The sequence below is a fragment of the Ursus arctos genome, unplaced genomic scaffold (assembly GCF_023065955.2).
Source record: "Ursus arctos isolate Adak ecotype North America unplaced genomic scaffold, UrsArc2.0 scaffold_14, whole genome shotgun sequence".
Classification (NCBI taxonomy): domain Eukaryota; kingdom Metazoa; phylum Chordata; class Mammalia; order Carnivora; family Ursidae; genus Ursus; species Ursus arctos.
In genome coordinates this window covers 53699545-53714698 of record NW_026622808.1, presented here as the reverse complement: position 1 = coordinate 53714698, position 15154 = coordinate 53699545, and the positions used below count along the sequence as shown (strand labels likewise).

Genomic DNA, 15154 nt, shown 5'->3' with positions numbered 1-15154 from the left:
TCAGCTATTATGGTTAAAGACTTTAATACCCTCTTTTGGTAATTGATAGATCAAGCAGTCGGAAACTTTGTAAGATACAGTGAACCTGACCAGCACTCTCAGTCTACTCAGTCGAAGGGATACCTACAGAATACTCCACCCAAAAACAGCAGGATATGCATTCTTTTCAATCTTCCACAGAACATTCACCAAGGAAGACCACATTCTGAGCCATAAAACCAAATCTTAACAAATTTATGTTCTCAGATTACAATAGAATTAATAGGGGCGCCTGGGTGGCACAGCGGTTGAGCGTCTGCCTTCGGCTCAGGGCGTGATCCCGGCGTTCTGGGATCGAGCCCCACGTCAGGCTCCTCCGCTAGGAGCCTGCTTCTTCCTCTCCCACTCCCCCTGCTTGTGTTCCCTCTCTCGTTGGCTGTCTCTATCTCTGTCTAATAAATAAATAAAATCTTTAAAAAAAAAAAAAACAATAGAATTAACAAATAACAAAACCCACAAATACCTGAAAACTAAATAACGCACTTCTAAATAATACATGGTAAAAAAAAAAGTTTCATAAGAAAGTTTCAAATATTTTGAGCTAAATGAAAGTGAAAGTATAACTAATCAAAATTTGTGGAGTTCAGTGAAGGCTGTACTTAGAAAGTCATGGCGTTCAATGCGTATATTAGAAAAGTAGAATAATCTAAAATTAGTAATTTAAGTTTTCATATTAGGAAAGTAGAGAAAGAAGAACAATCCAAGCCTAAATGAAGCAGAAAAAAAGAAATAACAAAACCTAGAGTAATCATTGAAATTAAGAACAAGAAATAATAGAGTCCACAAAACCAAAAGCTGATTCTTTGAAAAGATCAATCAAATTGACAACCTTCTAGGCTAACCAAGAGAAAAGAAGGAAGATACAAATTACTAGTATCACAAATGAAAGAAAAACCATCACTACTGATCCCATGGACATTAAAAGTATAATCAAAGAATATATGATCAGCTCTATGCCCACAAATTTAATTATTTACATGCAATAAACCAATTCTTTAAAAGACACAAACTACTAAAACTCACACAAGCAGTCAAAGATCATCTGAACAGGCCCCTGTTTATTACAGTAATTAAATTAATAATTAATTAACCACCAAGCTCAGTTGGTTTCACAAATAAATTGTTGCAAACGTGTAAAGAAGAAATGATACCAATACTCCACAGTCTCTTCCAGAAAATAGAAACAGAAAGAATACTGTCCAACTCATTCTAGGATGCCGTTAGTACTCCAACCCAAGATAAAGACATCACAACAAAGGAAAATTATAAATCAATACCCTCAACAAAATTATTGCACATAAAATCCAATAATACAGAAAATTGTACAAAATTACCAAATGGGATTTATTCCAGATATGCAAGATTGGTTCAACATTCTAAAATCAGTTAATATAATCCACATCTATGGACTACAGAAGAAAGATCATAGATCATATCAATTTGTGCAGAAAAAGCATTTGCAAAATTCAACACTCATTTTTATCAATATTCAGCAAACTGGGACTGGAGGGAAACTTCCTCAACTAGATAAAGAACATCTATCAAAAACCCTAGAGTAACATTATCTTTAATGTTGAGAAATGGTTACTTTCTAAGATTAGGAACACGCATGGCAAGGATGTCTTTCCCCGCTCTTATTCACATACACTAGTAGCTCTACCTAGTGCAGTAAGAAAGGAAAGTGAAACATATTCGGCTTTGGAAGAAATAAAACTGTCTTTGTTCACAGATGACATGATTGTCTATAGAAAATCCCGAAGAATTGAAAAACAAAACAAAATAAATATAAAAATAAAACCTCCTGAAACAAGTGAGCATATGAATATTGCAGGATACGTTTCTTTTACAAAAGTCAGTTGTTTTCCTATATACCAGCAATGAACAGTAGGACTTTGAAGGGTGTTTTTTTTTTTTTTAATTACCATGTGTGGTAGCCTAAAAAAATAAAATAATTAGATATAAATCTAACATAATATGTATAGGATCTACATGTGGAAAAGTATAAAACTCTGATTTAAAAAATCAAAGAAAAGGGGCACCTGGGTGGCTCAGTTGGTTAAGCATCTGCCTTCAGCTTGGGTCATGATCCCAGGGTCCTGGGATCGAGCCCCGTGTTGGGCTCCCTGCTCAGCGGGGCGTCTGCCTCTCCCTCTCCCTCTGCCTGCTGCTCCCCCTACTTGTGTGCTCTCTCTATCAAATAAATAAAATCTTTAAAAAATAATAATTAAAATTAAAAATAAAAGAAGATATAAATAAATGGAGAAATATTCTATGTTCATGGATTGGAAAACACAACAGTCTTAAAATGTCGTCAGTTCATCTCAACTTGATCTAGGGATTCAACAAAACCCAAGCAAGAGCCTCGCTCACTAATCTGTAGATATCAACACACTACTACCAAACTATATATGTAAAGGCAAAAGACCTAGAATAGCCAACACAATATGAAGAATAAAAACAAAAATTTATGGGGCGCCTGGGTGGCACAGCAGTTAAGCGCCTGCCTTCGGCTCAGGGCGTGATCCCGGCGTTATGGGATCGAGCCCCACATCAGGCTCCTCTGCTATGAGCCTGCTTCTTCCTCTCCCACTCCCCCTGCTTGTGTTCCCTCTCTCGCTGGCTGTCTCTATCTCTGTCAAATAAATAAATAAATAAATAAATTTAAGACATACTACCAACTTTCAAGACTTACTATGAAACTATAGTGACGAAAAGCATTATATCATGGAAAAAATAGACACATGGATGAATGGAACAGAAAAGAGAGCCCAGAAATTGACTCATACAAGCATAGTCAATTGATCTTTGACAAAGGCACAAAGGCAATTCAATGGAAAAAGGATAGTCTTTTCAACACACAGCCCTGAAACAACTAGACATCCATAAGCAAAAATAAACAAACGAATGAATCTGGATGCTGATTTTATGCCTTCCACAAAACTTAACTCAAAACGGATCATATACATACATGTAAATGCAAAGCTATGAGATTTCCAGATCAAAATATAGGGAAAAAAATCTCTAGTGATTTCGGGTTTGACAATGAGTTTTTAGATACAACACTGGAAGCATGATCCATGAAAAAAAATTGGTAAGTTGGACTTTATAAAAATTAAAACCTTCTGCTCTGTGAAAGACACTATTAAGAAAATCAAAAGTGAAGCCATGGCCTAGGAGAAAATATTTACAAAAGGCATATCTGATAAAGGACTTCTGTCCAAAGTATACAAGCTTTCTTAAAACTGAACAGAAAGAAACCAAATAACTCAATAAAAAAAAATTAGAAAACCTGAACAGAAGCCTTGCAAAAGAAAATGTATGTGGCAAATAAGATATATGTGATAAATGAGCGTATGAAAAGATTAGGAAAAAAGATTTATTGGGGAATTACAAATTAAAACAATGATGAGATATCAGTATACACCAATTAGAATGGCAAAAAAATTTTTTGAATTTACAACGTCAAATGCTGGTAAGAATGTGGAACAAGATCTCTCATTCATTGCTGGTAGAAATGCCAAATAATACAGCCACTTCGGAAAACAGTTTGGCATTTTCTTAGAAAGCCTGACATAGAGCTAGCCTAAAATTCAGCAATCATCCTCCTAGATAGTGACCCCCCGATTTGAAAACTTACATTCTCACAAAAACTGCCTGTGAGTGTTTACAGCAGCTTTATTCATAGTCGCTAAAAAAACTGTAAGCAGGGGTGCCTGGGTGGCTCAGCCATTAAGAGGGGGGTGGGGGGGGCAACTATCTAAACTATCTAGGAGGAGAAGAGAGGGGAGGAGAGGGAAGGGGAGGGGAGGGGCGGAGAGAAAGGAAGAGAAAAGAATGAATCTTAAACGCATATCGCTAAGTGAAGAGGCCAGTCTGTAAAGTCTCCATACTGTATGACTCCAACGAAATGACATTCTGGAAAAAGCAAAACTGGAGCAATGGGGAAAAGATCAGTGGTTGCCAGGGGCTTGGTGGAAGGGATAGGGTTGAAAGGGTGAAGCATCAGGGAGTTATGGGATGGTGAAACTATTCTGTATGATCCTGCAATGGTGGATACATGATACCATGTTTGTCAAAACCCATTAAACTTTACAGCACAAAGAGTCAACCATAATGTATGTAAATTTTTGATAAATCATTTAAGAGGTTGGAGATCCCAGGACGAAATGCAGAATGTGATATCCAACAGTATTACAAATGTATAAGACAATCTCTCTAAAGGGGGTTGGAGAAAAAGGTGCTGACTTAACTTAGGAAATGTACAGAATCTGTGAGTTCATCATAAAGAAAAGAAGAGAATGTGTACAGAGGCACTCTTTGCTAGTGATAAACTTGATTCACATAGGAGTGTAGGTTAACAATTCTGATACCATCGAACATGTATATTGAAATTGAATAGGTGAATGGATGGTGGACAGTGGAAGCTATCTGTTATTGTTGAATCGGAAATGTAGATATGAGAAGAGAAGAGGCAAGAATGGCCATGTGATAATGGATTAGAGTTGAAGACATTAGTATGAACTCAGGTTTGGCTCACTTTGCATCCAGAAAGTTGCATATAGAAATAATTACGGAGACGTATATATACAGAAGTTAGTAAGCACACCTTAATTTTCTCGCTCTGTCAGCTAGGAGTGCATAGAAGCAACAGTATCACAGGAGCGATGAGCACACCTGGGGTCCAGATACCAGTTTCTAACACCGTTCTCCAATGCAAAGGAGCTAGAGCTCCTTGGAGAAATGGCTGATTCAAGGACTGGACAGAAAATATACAAGATAAGCCAAGAGAACCTTGTAGTGCCAGGAAGTGAGTAGCACTAAAAAACAAACAGCAGCCACACATAACCAGCACGTGGACGAAGGCATGTCAAGCATACAGCAGGAGCTAACTGAAAGAGCTGTCCATGGCCAAAGCTGGAACAATTTGAGTGACAGGGTAAGAAAAGGAGTGCTGGATTGCAACTCAAAAGTAGGAAATAAGTATCCATGTATTCATCTGACACAAGTAAGTGATTGAATGCATTTAAAAGATGAAACAAAACAGACTAAAAAATCCCAATACTTCATGCAGACGCTCTCCTCTCAAGGAGGGGGGGCCCAACTCCCCACTCCATAAGTGTGTGCTACACTATAGTAACTTCCTTCCCCAGAGGGCAGTATGGAAAGGATGACAGAAGAGGGACAAACCTGACAAATACCATCTCATCCAGGAGATGGAGGTCAATATCAACGGAGATCTGCCATGTTGTAGTGTGTACTCTTGATATGTGAAAATGGCCCCGACCCTCTGTGTCTTCCTCTCAGAAATACATCACTGCAGTCTAATCATGAGGAAAACACCAGACAAATCCCAACTGAGGGACATTCTACAGAATACCTAACCAGTACTCCTCAAAACTGTCAAGGTCATCAAAAATAAGGAAAGTCAGAGGTGCTTGAGTGGCTCGGTTGGTTAAGCATCCCCCACACCCTTGATTTTGGCTCAGGTCATGATCTCAGGGTCCTGGGTTTGAGCCTCCTGAGGGTCTCTGAGCTCAGCGGGGAGTCAGCTTGAGATTTTCTCTCTCCCTCTGCCCCTCCCCCCCAAATAAATAAATCTTAAAAAAAAAAAATAAGGAAAGTCAGAAACACTGACAACAGCCCAGAGGAGGCTAAGGAGACATGAAGACTAAATGCAATGTGGTGTCCTGGGTGGGATCCTGGAACGGAAAAAAAACATTAGGTTAAAAGAAAAACCAAAGGCAAATTGAATGGTCAATATTGGTTCATTCATTGTAACAAACGTACCATAGTAATGCAAGATTTAGGGGAAGCTGTGAGGTATGTGGAAATTCTCATGCTATCTTCACAATTTTTTTATAAATCTAAAACTGTGCTTAAAAAAATACAGTGTTTTTTTTTTTTTAAATCCACTTCTTAACAAAGCAAATGGAAGGCGACAAACTGGGTAGAAGCAACACAGTATGGGATGGGGGTGGGAGGTCGGGCAAGGGGAGAGAAGCATGGGGATCCGAAGACCCTGCTCTATGTGGAGGCCTTCTACTATCTGGTGGCATGACTTAACTTCTAAGAATCTCAGTTTTCCTCATTATCATAATAGTAGTTAACTTTTTAGTAAAACTCACGAGATCAAGAACCCTGTCTGGTATCCCCAGTGCCAAGAACAGTATTAGTACATCACAAATATTCAGTTATTTCTCATTGAGTGAATGAATGATGGAGGGAAGGAAGGAGGGAAGGGAGGCAGGGAGGCAGGGAGGCCAGGAGGGAGGAAGGGCTCTTACTCGGTCAGGCACAGTGGTCTGGACTTTCTATTACTTTAGGGGAGACACTCAGTCATGCATATTGTATGGACTGTTCTTCCACATTTGACAGCTAGGGCAGAGGGGCTTAGAGAATTTCTATTTCTTGCCCATACACAACCAAAAAGTGACATAGGCAAGTTCATACCAAGCCATCTGGCCCCAAGTCCCCACACACTTAACCCGCACCTTCCGGGGCCCTTACATTCCTAAGGCCAGAGCGACTTGAAAGGAATCTGCCCTTTCTCCCTCTCCTGCTGCCCTGCTATGTCCTGATGGAGTCACACTAGAGCATTTCTGGGGCCGCCTCGATGATGGCAAGTACAGGGTTTAATAGAACAGAACCTTCTCTTCCAAGACTTACCTCGCCTAGCTCTGTTTCTGTTTGCCCCCCACCCCACACTATTTATCTCCATCTGAACTTTGCTTAGATAAAAGCACCTCATCCATAATTTTTCTTTCTTGGGATCCTGCAGGGGAGACAGAGACAAAGATAAATGTCTGACCTCCACATTCATTTTTATGATAACAATATCTTGTCCTGCCACAGAAAGGCCCCAGCCTACTCAGCGGGTCCAACTTTAAAGAATAATGGGGGCGTGGAAGGCAACAGAACAGAGACCTTTCCCTTTAAACACCAGGATGATAAAAAACTGCTCAACCCAGATAGCATCGGACAACTCCAGCCCAAGGAAGGTCTCTGCGCTGGAGTTCCTGGTTCATGTCGCTGTTGTTTTACCCCTGAGTTCAGACCTAATTGTAAGATAATGACTTTAGAGTAAGATAAAACTCAGGGAGAATGTCAGATTGTAGAGAAGAAAGCTTTTATTTAAATTAAACATCTTTGATGGTAGGAAAAAATAGGGCATATGTCAATTGCTATTTTAGAGTAATCATCTAATTGCTACATTCCTCCTTAAGCATAGCACATTTTTTTTTTTTTTTGGAAGAGGGAAGAGCGAAGACGAATTCTTTTCAGTAAAGATTCCAATCTGTCGTCTTGTGTATTTTAAAACCAACCGATATTTCAGTAAAAAAAAACGGGCTTTCAATATACTACTCAAGATAAAAGCTTGCATCCTGCACTGTAGAGCCCCTTGAATTTTTTTAAAGGCTTTTACAGTTTTCAGAGCAATTGTAAGCTCCACACATTTTTTCCTGAGTAATAAAACTGGGGGAGATGTTTGCAAGTCATAATGTTCCATAAATGGCTCCAAATTTATGGTTGCACCATAAACTATATTAGGCTATCCAAAAGCTAGTTTGTTGCGTTCACTGGTGCTTTCAGAGTCTATAAATTAGAGAGGTAAGCCACGTAAACAGCACATGAACAGTCACGAAACCACCCTGGGACAAGATGCACACGCCGACTTTTCAGAACATTCTGTGTTTCCCCGCTCCCAGGCATTTCTAAATAAATCATCGGTGGAATGGAGTCCAGACTCCCCTCCTCAAAAGACACCCAGCAGGCAAATCGACACTGATGTCACATTCCAACCAACTAGAACGAGGATGGCTAAGGTGATCCATATGGCAAAGGTTCAGCATGTGACAACTGCATCGTCCTCAAGGGGCAATTCTGTCTTCCTGTCAGAAGCCTTCTTTTCACAAGGCCCAAGGCTGCCTTACAGAAATTGCTACAGATCCAATAATGATAGCTGTTATTACTCTTATTGTTATTTATTAAAATTTTGCAAGGTCTAGGCACTACGATATGCACAACAGATCAATTATTCAAGCTACTCTCACAGTCCTATGAGAGTTATTATATAGGGAAACTGAGGCTCAGAGGCTAACTACTAGGGTTATCTGATCTCAGACAAAACAGCTTAGTCTCCCTGTACCCAAAGCTTAGGTATCAGTCAATCAAAAAACTGTTATTCTGAGACAAAATATAATCCTTTTGAGCATAAGCAGATGATAAAATGTCCTGAATCAGCTTATATGCATTTTATCAGTCACTGTGAATCCAGTTCATCCAAAATAAGAGCAGTTATAATAAAGAGAAGGGGGGAAGATTCATCACCTTTTTGAGAGGTTATTTTGTGCAAAACACTGTGCTAGGCACCACGCCTGCCGTGCCGGATTTCACTGGGTCCTTACCACAGCTCTGAGAAGGAGCCCCGTTAGCACCCCCATCTTGCGGATGAGAAACCTGAGGCTTGGAGAGGTACAGAAACTTTTCCTGGGCCACGGGACTAATAAGTGACAGAACTATGACTGGAAGCCACGTCAGGCTGAGTGAGATGCGTCCCCTTTGCACTGCACCAAGCTGCCATCAGCACTGGTGCAACAATGACAGGATTAGGCGATCAAACATTGATGAGGAATATAGGAAAACCTCCATCTTTCTCTGACTCTTGAATAGGTTGTGCATGATAGAGGTACACTAGCGAACGCGGGGCGTCTGGCCAAACCCTTCACCATCCTGAGCGACCATTCCTACTCTCCCTTTGATCCTAAAGAGAACCTTCTAGGTCTTGGTCACATTAGCCCTTTTACTGAGAGCCCACTGTCCTGGGTTCCGTTTTGTTTTCTTTTACATACAAATCAAAAACTGCAAAATCTCACCTTTCAAAAAACCGCGGACACAAGCATCCAGTTTCCTTTCTCTCATCCCGCCTGTAATGGACATTTGTTGTTTTTGTCTCTGCAAGAGCCCTTCTCCCTATTTCTAGTAATGGAAAGGTGACTCTTGTTTACAGAATAACACTGGCCCACTTCTCAATCCATGTCTCAGAAAGTAGAACTTCACTTCAGCGCTTGGATTCCGCCTTGTTTAAAGTTAATTGCTTAACATTTCTGTTATAGGAGCCAGTTAACCCCCTACCCTCTTTGTTTAAGCCAGTTTGTACAGGTTTTGTCTCTCACAAGCAGCACAGACCCGAGCCTTCCCAAGCCTCAATTTCAAGTTCAAGTCACAGTTTTTACAGAAAGATTGAAATTACTCGCCATCTCTACCCCACTCTGACTTCCTGTGTCCTCCTCAACATTTCCAGATAAATTAGCACTACAGCACATGTGTTTCGTCGAAGGGGATCCCATTCATTGGTTTGGGTAGAGTTTTTGAAACATCTCAGATACAGACAACACTTTCCAATCAGCAGCATCTAGACAAAACCACCAACGTTGCTTTTCTTCTTCCCATAGTTGATACCAGATACCTTGCACCTGTCTGCACTCCCCCAATTCTCCTTATTGTTCTGAGGATTAAGGGCTGGCATATGGAGTGTGCTCAATATTGACAGCTATGATTATTGTGAGTACGCTTCTCAAACGGTGGAAAGGCTGCCAAGGAAAAGAAATAGGCATATGTGTGCATTCATGACACAAAATAAAAACAACAGATCAAAGTCATATAAACAGGTATAATTGTCTAAGAAATATAACTTTGAGCAACTGTATTTTTAATGAACTCCTCTAAATGATTTTGAAATGTGGAAAACCATAGCAAAGTTTAAGACTCAATGATTGAATATAGGGAAGAGACCGATGATAAACCTTCACACTTGAGTTAATCATCATGAAGATACATTGTGGAATCTTGAACACCACCTATAAGCTAATGACTCCCACGTTATTATCAGTAGGTCAAAATTCTCCTCTAAAACTCAGACTCACATATCCAGCTTCCTACTTGACGTGATTTGAACAGCCATCTCAAATAGAAGTTTTGATTTCATCATCCACACCCCCAAGTCTCCTTGTCTGCCCCACCCTGGTTAAGAATACCATTATTCACCTATTTGTTCAGGCCAGAAATCTTGGAGTCATAAATCTTTGACTCTTCTCTTTCCCTCACACCCACATCCGGTCCAACAGCAAGACCTCCCATGGTACCTTTAATCAGTCTGCTCCTCGAACCGTTCATGGCAGCCACACTATTCCAGACCACCATCATTTCCTACAGACAGCCACAAGAGCCTGATGACTATCTTCTCTGCTTCCTCTCTTACCCCCTGGAGTCAATCTTCCACTCAGAATGCAAAGTAAACTTGGAAAAATGCAAATCAGATGCTTTTTCTCTTGTGTCTAACCCATTAGCTCCCCACCACAGACTCAGAATAAGACCCAAAGTCATTGACTTGGTCTACACAGACCTACATGGCCTGCCCGCTTTTCTTCCTGGCCCCATCTTCTACCAGTGCCCTCATCCACTACACAGCCTCTGCTCTAGACATTCAGAGCTCTTATCCCTTGAACAGACCAAGTTCATTCCTGGACCTCAGGGCCTTTGTACTTATTCTTCCCTCTTTCTGGAAATCAACTCCCTAGTTACTAACTACCTCCCTTTCTTCAGGGCTTTGTTCAGATGCCACCTCATCAGAGAGGAGTTCCTTGTCCACATTCTTAAAACAGCCTCCCGGAACTCATACCTGCTATGCACAAACACCATCCTTTCCTACCCCACCCAGATTCACCGTTCTTCATGGCACATGCTACATGCTTGTTTTTAAGAGCTGTTTGTCTGTTTCCCTCACTAGTTCCCAAGCTCCACGAGAGTAGACAGTCATTTTGTTCACCACTGCATCTGCCATGCCTTGGAGAGAACTTCTCATTCCAAAACTCAATAAACATTTGTTGAATTAGCTAGTTAACCAAGCGTCATTTTCAGCCCCAGCAGCCACAGAGATCCCATTTTTACCCCATTTTCCCCACACCTTTGGGAAAATACACCACTCGCCTGGAATTTCCCCTACAGGTAGATGTGTTAGTTAGTCAGTTAGTGAGTTAGTTAGTTAGTTAGTTAGTTAAAGAGACAAATACTTAGGTCACACATTTAGTGAGCATTACTATGTGCAGGTATTATGGCAAGTTCTCGACCTGCAAGATCTCATTCATTCTCAGAACAATACTATGAGGAAGTTAATTTTAATTGTCCCCATTTTAGTGATACGGAAGCTAAGATTTTTCAAAGAAGAGCCTTGTCCAAGGCTTAGACGTGAAAGAGTCAGACTTGATCCCAAGTGCGCTGCCCTCCTTTATCCCCAGCACATTGAACAAGCTTTGCAGAGTTGGGGGAAAAAGTTATTTCCTATTTTTTAAGCTCTTGTTGTCTTTTGTTTTGTTCTTAATAAAACATGCCAAAATAGGGTGAAAAAAATTATGCACTATTTTAAATGTGTTCACTTAGCAAAGTTATTCTTCTAATGTACAACACACACCAAAAAAAAAAAAAACAAACCCACAATGAGGTGTAGCAGTACTATTTACAAGGTGAAAATGGGATTATTAAAAAGAAAGTGGTAGTTAGCTGTGAACTACAGTTGGGGAAAGGCACAGACAAGACACAAAAAAATGGCATCTTCTTTGAATCCTGTCACTGTTCCTCTAGGACCTTATGCACAACCTCGTTTGGCAGTAACAATTTGAGGCCCCTGGTTGCTGGAAGGCTAAACATTTCTCCTTCACCTGCCCCCCACCTTCTGCTGCTGCTGAGGAGAGGTTAACCAGGGAGTCCACAGCCACTGGGGGCCAAACCTTGATCAATGGGTTTAGAATCCCCGCCCCGAGGTCTTCCTTGTTAGTGTGACTGCACAATCCGAACATGGGACACACACATACCACTTTGATTGCATTACAGGACAAAAGGGATTTATTCTTCTGAGTTTCCACTTGCTCAGCCATATAGCCAAGCCCGGATGACCAAAGCTGATTCAGAATTTGGTCACACCCAGTTCTTTTTCAGCTGGGGAAATGCTAAGAGAGCAAATGTTTTAGGGTTTGCCTGCATTCTGACTCACACATTTCAGAATTTTCTTTTGCTTTTCTGTTTGCATTTTCTTTAAAGCTGAATTAGGAGTCAAAATCAGGGTGCTGTCTTTGACTAGGTAGGTTTCCTACTACACAACTCCAGAGAATCACCATTCACGGAGACCACAGTGGGACTCAGCAGCCCTGGTTATGATACCTGGGTGCCTTGTAAGCTCTCTGAAGCCTCTTTTTTTTTTTTTTTTTTTTTTTGCTTGCAAATTAAGGATAAAACCTACCTTACTTACTTCCTAACATTGTTTGAGGGTATAATGAGATAATAGTGGTAAACATATCTTGTGAATTGCAAATGTCACTAGATTGTGTGAAGTTTGCCGCGGGGGGAGGGAGAACGCCATTGTTAAAAATGGCGCCATTACTTCTTCCGTAGAACGCAGTGTCAGGCTACCCTCTAACTCCTTCATGGGAATGTATATTCAGACCATAAAAAAAAAAAGGCAGAATTGCAATTCTTATACCACCCCCTGAAAAAAAAATTGCTAGTAAAATAAAATAAGCTTGTTTTTTTTTTGTTGTTGTTGTTTTTTACAGTGGATGCTGTTGAAACATTACATTAAAAGGCCAACTGAAGTCCAAGGTTATCTTTGAGCAGGTAAGTCCATATCCACATAAGCCAAATCTAAAGTTTTAATCAAGGAGATGTCTCTTTCAATCAGATTTTGGTACAGTCAAATAAATATTGTTTTCAGAATACATTTGATGAAATGGATATACTAATCAGGAGAAAAGTAAAATAGCCAAGCAAATCAGACATTCCATCTTAGCCCAAGCATGACCAACCCAGAAGCAACAATAAAGTCCTGCCAACAAATCTGATGTTATCGCTAGGGAAATAGGAATTTCTTGAGCCATGTTTTGACTTTCCTTATGGAAGAAAGACCAGCGGACTGTACCCAGGAAATGAGCCTAATGCAAGGCTTTGGCCATCTGCATGATTTTTGAAAATCAAACTGCTCTAAAATTACATGGAGACAATCACACTCTGGGTTGCCTTCATTTAGTATTTTCAATTAGTGAAAGAGTAGACAATTTCAGCTGCGTAGAGTTCTCTGCTCAATAAAAGCAATTCGCAGTTACATTATTTTTTTAATTGATCTTCATTCATTAGCGCCAAATGAGAGAAATAATTGGGCTCTAATTACCCTGGCATCTGAGTAAGTAGTAGTATAATTTTCCATTTGGCTCCAAAGTATTCTCAATAATTAAGTCATGTCTCTCCTGCTATCTAATTTAAGAACCTGAAAGAAATGAAAGAGTAGGGGGAAAAAAAACAGCACTTAATCACAACCCTTATTGATATGCAACTTCTTTCATATATGCAGCTTCATTTCGGTTTTAATCAGAACTGAGATGTAATGCCAAGTTCAGGGACGATGGATGCAAATAGCAAATACCTACAAGAAGAAGTCTCCTCCATTGCTTATTTGTGATGAGAATTCAGTGCTTAAAAATGTTGAATGCTAAGATGGACAGAAAAATAGATACCATCCCACAGCATGCCTGGTTGTTTTTGTTTTGATTAACATTAATTTGATCGCTATCCAATCCCTCCGAAACCTAGATAAGGATGTAACACTAATAATTATGATAGTTATTAACTTATATTTATATAACCCTTTATAGGTTTCAAAATACTTGAAAGTACATTATCTCATAGGAACCAGAAAGGAAGCATAGCTCCGTGCTTAAGATGCCAGCCTTGGGGTGGGACTGCCTGAGTTGCAGTCCATTCCCTAACTTAGTAAAACCTTGTGCAAATTAGTTCATCTCTCTGTGCCTCATTTTCTTCATCTGTAAAATTGAGATGATAATAGCATCTCCCTCTAGAGTGACTATGAAGAACATGTTAGTTAATATACGTAAAAATGCTTAGAATATTGGTATCTACTCAGCTCACCATAAATGATAGCTAATGGGTGAGGATTTCAGAAAAATTATAAACCCAAAGTCAGATGATGTGGTATAGAAAAGGAGTTGGCAAACTCTGGCCCATGGACCTAATGTGGCTCATTGCCTCCTTTTGTATGTTTCACAAGCTAAGAACGGTTTTACATTTTTTGAAAACTGAAAAGAATAATAATTAGTAATAAGTAGTGACATGTGAAAATTATATGAAATTCAAATTTCAGCATCTAAAATAAGGTTTTATTGGAACAGGGCCACACGCACCATTCGTGTATTGTGTATGGCCATACCACAATGACAGAGCTAACGTAGCTGTGATAGAGACCTAACGTCCTGCAAAGCTGAAAGTATTCACTGCCTGGCCCTTTATAGAAAAAGTTTACTAATCCCTGGCATAGATGTTAACGTGAGTGTCAAAATCAGAACCTCCCAAGTAGTACATTAAAGATGAAGGGAACAGAAATCCATTCCCAGTAGCAGGAAGAAGGAATTAGGGCACCATTTTGGAGTCAGTCAGACCTGGTTGGAATCCTAGTTCCAAACATCTGTGTAACCTTGGACAAGTCACTTAAACCTGTTGGTATCTCGCCCTTTCATCTGGGAATAGATTGTAATAATAATGCTACCTTTCGCACAAGATTGCTTTAAGGACTAAATTAGGTAACATATATAAAACACTGAATATCCAGCATGTGTTCCTAGGTGGAGGGTGACATAGAACCAGAAAATACAAAATCAAGTTCCGGAACTCAGGCCTGAGATTCAGAAAACCAAGTCAAAGCTGAGGAGAGACAAAGGTCAGAGTTAGGAGGGATGGGAAAGGGACATCCTCAAGGTTGTAAACGGAGCCCAACTAAGAAGAGGGAGACAGAATTCACCTGGATGTTCCTCACAGTGTGGCCTCCTCCCTAGGCCTGCGGCTATTTCCCCACTCGGGTGTGACGTGTGGTTTCGGTTGTTTCTATGATCCATGCTTTTCTCCAAGGGTGTAGTCGAGAACAAGGAGCATGTAGAGAGGGGTGGAAGAAGTGAACGTGTCCAGTTAGTTTTGAGGCACCAATGAGACATTCAAGGGTACTTGAGCAGCAAACAGCTGAACTGAGGAATTCAGACAGAGCTATCTCCTGAAAGCTCCT

The 15154-nt window shown here is 40.2% G+C and overlaps 1 long non-coding RNA gene across 1 annotated transcript in view; it reads left to right on the top strand.

Moving 5' to 3' along the window:
• Window positions 1-12705, top strand: part of LOC125283755 (uncharacterized) — a 535062-nt gene extending 522357 nt beyond the window's left edge. Inside the window, exon 8 of the long non-coding RNA XR_007191731.2 lies at window positions 12645-12705. This is a non-coding gene — a long non-coding RNA (uncharacterized LOC125283755). The remainder of the gene's footprint in view (window positions 1-12644) is intronic.
• The last annotated feature ends 2449 nt before the right edge of the window (window positions 12706-15154 follow it).